Raw genomic sequence first — 6,794 nt, forward strand, 5'->3', positions numbered from 1 at the left:
CCGTTTACGTCACAGCATCCTGCACCCCACCTTTTTTTTAACCCTAACACTGCCTACTATTACGCAATGGCTTGCAATGCAGTAAGATCTCTTAGTTACACAATTTCTCGTCAGTTTCTCGTCCCTTGCACTTTGATAACATCACATTTCCTGTCTTTTTAAATGTGTCAATACTGTACATTCCCAGCATGTCCCTAGTTCAGGCCTCCCTGTCGTAACTTCCATCGGTAATATTAACTCAGTCTCCTGATGTCACTGTAACGTGTGTTCAAATGACAAGATTCGTTTTCAATCAACGAACCATATCCAAATTATAAATATATAGAACGGTTCTACTTATTGATGAGCATTCCAAGGGATTGAGGGCGAAGGGGTTAAACCCAGCACAGCTCACCCTCACCCCCCGCAGCCGGTTTTGGACACTATTGGCTAGATGAAGGGGGTGTGCGAGGGTATGTCGCACCAAATAACCAATGAAAGCGCGGCGGGCGTGTCCGTCCGCTACCCGGCCGGTGCCTCGCTTCTTTCTCGGATTCACGATCTCATACCACGTGGGATGGGCTGATATACCACAGGGGATAGTGGGCTCCCCCACGCAGATCATGTGACGTAAAATAAAGGGGCCCCAAGAGGCGAACCCTCCTCCTCGTTCCTGCTGCCTTACACATTATTATACAGCATGCATGGGAAGCCATTACTACCTGGTCTGTATCTAATTCAAAGTAGCCCTAATACAAGGCCATACACCCACACTCTATCCCTATACAGGGTGATACACCCACACTCTATCTGTATACAGGGCGATACACCCACACTCTATCCGTATACATGGCGATACACCCACACTCTATCCCTATACAGGGTGATACACCCACACTCTATCTGTATACAGGGTGATACACCCACACTCTATCCGTATACATGGCGATACACCCACACTCTATCCCTATACAGGGTGATACACCCACACTCTATCCCTATACAGGGTGATACACCCACACTCTATCCCTATACAGGGTGATACACCCACACTCTATCCCTATACAGGGTGATACACCCACACTCCATCCCTATACAGGGTGATATGTGGCAGTTAGCGGATCTCTGAGGAAAGCATTTACAAAAGGTCTAAATCTACTAGATCTACTATAAGAATGCAGGTAATGCACTTGGCAAACACAGCTGCCATGGTGCCTGCATATGATAAGTGTGAGGGGGCAGAGGTAATTCCCAAGGGAGCAGGTCAGGTCAGGTCAGGCCAGGTCTTTGTTATAATTCCATTTTCTGCTATTTTTAAGGTCTGCATTTAGAATTCGCATGGTGCTGACACATGTAAAGCGATGCAGTATTTAGCACAGAACTGTTTGATCATGAATTGGTAGTGCCTCGGAAGCCAAGACTGTCAATAATTAAGCAGCAGTCCCCTGCTATTAATCTTCTTCACATAGCTAGTGAGGGAAGGAGACATATCCCAATATCCCATTAACGCCTACAACAAGGATCTGTAGAAAAGTCTCGGTGCCCTGCAACCTGCATGTATCAGAAGGGGTAGATAGCTGTATGTTCTCCTATGATCTGAGGCCCTGTACAATACTGCTGTCGAAGAGAGAGGCATATGCAGGGTTGGCCTTAGGGGTGTGCGACCTGTGCGGCCGCACAGGGCGCCATGGCAACAGGGGCGCCTGCCCGGGACTTTAATTAAAACATCGTTTTTTTGTTTTGTTTAACTTTAACATCCTCCAAGTTAAAGATTTTTTTAATTTAAGTCCCGGGCAGGGGTGCCGAGCGGTCTCTCGTGAACTTTTCAGCGACCACTCGGCGCCCCTCACTCTCCGTGACAGACGCCTCCCGCTCCCACCGCAGGACTCCGGCAGCAAGTTAAGTAAGGAGAGGGGGGAGGCAGTGAGAAGGGGCGGGGGAGGCAGTGAGAAGGGGCGGGGGGGCAGTGAGAAGGGGCAGGGGGGGCAGTGAGAAGGGGCAGGGGGGGCAGTGAGAAGGGGCAGGGGGGGCAGTGAAAAGGGGCAGGGGAGGCAGTGAAAAGGGGCAGGGGGGAGGCAGTGAGAAGGGGATGTGGGGGCGCCAGAGGAGTAGTCCGCACAGGGCGCCAGAACACTTAAGGCCGGCTCTGGGCATATGTGACCTATGGCCAGGATGGCAAACCCCATAATGTATGTGAAAGATACTTTACAGCTGCATAAAGCTATCAGGGAAATCCTCAGGGGTGTAAATGTTTTTGGAAGAATGTGTGGCAGAGAAAAGGATCATTAATAGAAACAATCCCACATTACAATATATATATAAATTATACCTAGAAATGACGCCTCCTCTACAAGCGTCACTGACAGGCTATGTACATATTACACGCGTAACGCAGCACACTGTAACCTCTATCAGGAAGCCATTCATACGCATACTGTAAGTAAATATTAGATTAAAGGACATTGTGCTGACCGTGAATTGCCGATCATTGCCTCATCCACTGCATGTTCACACATTAGGAATCCATGGAGTGGGTTTAAAACTAGATGTCACTTTTAACCCTCTATTGCACTCACACATGCAGATACATCCTGGCCGCTGTGTGTTTAAAATACCAGTAATACCCCATGGTTTTTTGGGTTTAAAATAACCACACAACCAGCGGCTAAACTGGCCCTGGAAGCAAGAGGCTACAGGTAGGTGTGGGGAGATTTCTGGTGCCAGGGGGCCATGGCCGTTGTGCCACGTTATGGCTATGGACATACTGTTCTACATACATTTGTTCTGGCATGCCAGGATCACCGACTTAGTTTTTAGGCTATGTAGATACGTTATTGTATTTCTCTATAAATAATTCATAGTTTGTCCTACTACATGTGACTTGTCATAGTTTGCATACCTGTTCCCATGCAGACAGCATGCATGTCATTTTTATCACAGTACGACGCAATTAAAAGACTTTACTCTAACGCAGGTCAGGGTGCCCGCAGACTAATGCAGATTTAAAGGTACGGGCTGGGCTACCTTTCTAATCTAAAGGAACCGGGTCATTGAGTTTAGGGCTGTCAATCAGCATTGTGTAGGCTTGGGTTACACGCTCATATTCCATGTCTGCATTCGTCTGATATACGCAGAGGGACTCGTGTGAATCTCTAGCTGCGTTACAGGGAAAGTCCTTCAACTTTGTTAACCTTGTGTGACCCTGAATAAATTTAGCACCGAGAAACACGTACAGAACACATCCAAAAATATTAGCAGTGTATTTACAGGCTGTCCAGTCCATGATATACACACGCTGCCCCTTATCAAAAGGATGAGCGATTGCTTATTAATTACCCAATATTTACCCAACTAATTGAATACATCTCCTGATGCCGGATTTCCCTACAGCTGCTGCTTTGCTTACGGATCCATTTGATTAGAATATTTAATCTGACTGAAGATGGGTACTGTATGCCAAATAAATATATAATGAGATTATATCTACAATGATGATGATAAATAATCTAATTACTGAAAAAGAGTAATGTGTATCATGTACATGGATGCAGTCATAGGGTAGCCAAGATTTATCAAAGAGTGTCTTATCATAACATTTAGTATCTATTATAGGCGAATACACAGTTGGCAAGACCAAGTAATAGGGATTGGAGTTCACACTGCGTTACGGCCAGTTTATATAACATATGAGTACATAAGCCCTGCTAAGAGATGGTCTATAGGTCTAAACACAGAAACCTAGAATTGTATGGCGGGTAAGAATTATTCAGCTCATCCAGCCTCCTCATTCCCCCTTTAATCTTATTTGGCTGTTGTTCTGGTCTAAATTCAGGTTAGCTTTGTGTCTCTCTCAGGCCAATATACAAAAGACAGAGCCTGCTACAATATCATTTCTGCAAGCCCGTTAAAGTACCAGAGAGGAAAAAATAGCTTCCTCCATACATCATACAATATTCTGAAAACAGCAGGGTTTATTCACTAAGAGTCTTCATTGTGCACTATGGCTGATCACACCCGGTGTGGTTCCTCTGCAGGTAATATGGGGAAATGTCTCGAGTCTCCTCACTGAGTGACCTTAGCATCGCTCAAGGTCAGGTCTGCTATTCGTGAAGCTGGCCCTTTCATCCATTTCATGAAGCTGGTGGGTTTGATCCATAACTCGCCTCCCCCTTCAGCAAACACTCCCCAGTCTATCCTACATTTTAAATAACACTTTATACATCGCTCCGGGTAAATAAGGGCATTAACAAAAAAACAAAGGGGGACAACGATATCTGCAATTAGCTTTGGCTTCCTTCACAGTAGTCTTCTGAAATGTTTCTACATCCATGAACCGATTGCTCCAATTTCCCATGTGTGGAATTCTTTACGTCCCCGAGTACCATAAATAGTAGAGGGGCCGTTTAACTTGCTCCGTTTTGTCTGTATGATTCTATTTGACTATTTTCTCAAGTGACGTGACGTCGCACCATAATATGGAGACGCAGTTTAGAGAAGCGTCTTTATTTACTCCCTGACACGTTGTGTGTAGGGTGACACGCATGTAACATAACTGGCCGCATACAGGGCAGAAGTGTCTCATCATCTCTACCCGGTACCTCTCTCTACATCATGGGCCACGATGATAATGGAAACATTTGGATCCTCTGGGACAATCCTAAACCAAAATGCCAAGTGCTTGGCAATCAGCGGAAGCTTCCCACTGGCTCCTTTGGTAAATACCCCAAACGCAGTCTTTGGCCTTGAAATTTCTCCAGCTTTGCCTAAATAAATCTAGACCAATCTTATCTAGACCAAAACACAGGACTGGCATAGTATAGTATTTCATATAGACAATGTGTCCCGTCCCCCCGTGCCTCAACGGGCTACTTACAGGAAGCATTAAAATATTTTAAATGAAGAAAGGATCCGCAGAGCTGGTATGTGATGGACGAGAGCTGTCGGTCTGTCCAAATCCAAGAAACATCAGGAACCGGAAGTGGCGCCATGTAAGAAGGCAACGCTGCTACAGGATCCTTACAGAGTAGAAAATCCTACGCGTTTCATAGATCACCGTCTACTTCATTGGGAAAAGCAATGACCCCGAAACCGGTAACTGAACCATTATTTACAGAAAGATTGAAAGAAACAGTATAACGTATAGATTTAACATATACAACACTCAGCACAATGATAACCGGGTAATACACGGGGACCATAGATCGCTTACGCCTTCTTGGCTTAAAGAGAAAGATAAACCTACCCGACTCTTAAATAAACAGAATTGATTGTAGATATAGTTAATTACAATTAATACAGCGGATACATTATAGATACCTTTAGAAACAGCCTTAGTCTAGATAACTACTTCCTGGATTTGGGGTTTTCCTCGCACGCGCTGCACAAGGAAGTTTCTATAGATTTTTTATGGACGTTATTTGCCTATTGGGTTATTTGTTTAAATTTATGCTTACTGTCATTTTTTCCTCAATGTTTTGGCATCTCCATTGCAAAGGAATATATCGGTCTGATTGAGTTGCAGCAAGTTTCCTCCATATCCCTTTTTATTATTATATCTAGGTATATATTTATAATGTTTAAAAAATAATTGCCTTACAAAGAGACTTTAATAAAACATGTTTCCTAAAGTAATGGTTCGGAGCGAGTTAGTTCATTATGTAACCGGCGAGAGAATGGGAACACGTAGCAAGCCCAAACTTATTTAATCTGCGGGAAAGCCATGGACTCATTTCAATCCTGTCTGCAAGAATGATCTCATTTGCTTAGCGCAAATTGTTCTAATTGAGGTTTAAATTCAAGTTTTATTACTATATATTTACGTAAATGCACAGAATTATTTTTTATAGGATATTGGAAGAGAAAGTTAAAATGGAGTTAACAATTTCTGTGCCAGAGTGATAAAGGGCTATTGGAACACAGGAGTGATGGGAGTGATAAAGGGCCGTTGGAACACAGGAGTGATAAAGGGCTATTGGAACACAGGAGTGATGGGAGTGATAAAGGGCCGTTGGAACACAGGAGTGATGGGAGTGATAAAGGGCTATTGGAACACAGGAGTAATGGGAGTGATGAAGGGCTACTGGAACACAGGAGTGATGGGAGTGATAAAGGGCTACTGGAACACAGGAGTGATGGGAGTGATAAAGGGCTACTGGAACACAGGAGTGATGGGAGTGATAAAGGGCTACTGGAACACAGGAGCGATGGGAGGGATAAAGAGCCTTTGTGATCCATTTAATGTTTTTTATAGTTGACATTTGCTTTTTCTGAGAAAAGCATGTTAAGTGACCCCAAACTTATGAATGAAGTGTATAAATATATATTAGCACACAGGTCTGTGTCAACATACTTCCTGCAAATACATTTTTCTCACTGCCAGATGAAGCTAGTATTCGTTTTGTGACTGTATTCTGTGCCGCGGTGCGGTCGGAGGTGAATAGGTGTGTGTATAACATCACGTAATAAATTAAGTTATTAAGTTGTTTGCTAAAACCGAGCTCCAAGCACTTTATCGCTGTGGCTGAATGGCAGCTTGGGCGACGCGTGTACAGAATGGTCACTTACCTGCAAACACAGCTCCGTTTCGCAGTCTCCTTCCTCGGCCGAGCTCTGCGGGGTCATGTCCACTTCTCTGCGATAATGGACGCTTACCCGGCTCCGGGGGCTTAGCCGGAATTAAGGTGACCAGAGCTAAGGTTATTGGTGTGTAAGTGACACGGGGAGAAAGGATTTTAACGCCAAGAGTATTACGTGGCTTAGAGCTGCGTATCCTTCCATGCTTCTGTTTGTTCCTATAATACCTTTCGATTTGTTGC

This window comes from Sceloporus occidentalis, unplaced genomic scaffold, assembly GCF_023333645.1.
Source record: "Sceloporus occidentalis isolate IW3139 unplaced genomic scaffold, rSceOcc1.0.p SCAF_26, whole genome shotgun sequence".
Lineage (NCBI taxonomy): Eukaryota > Metazoa > Chordata > Lepidosauria > Squamata > Phrynosomatidae > Sceloporus > Sceloporus occidentalis.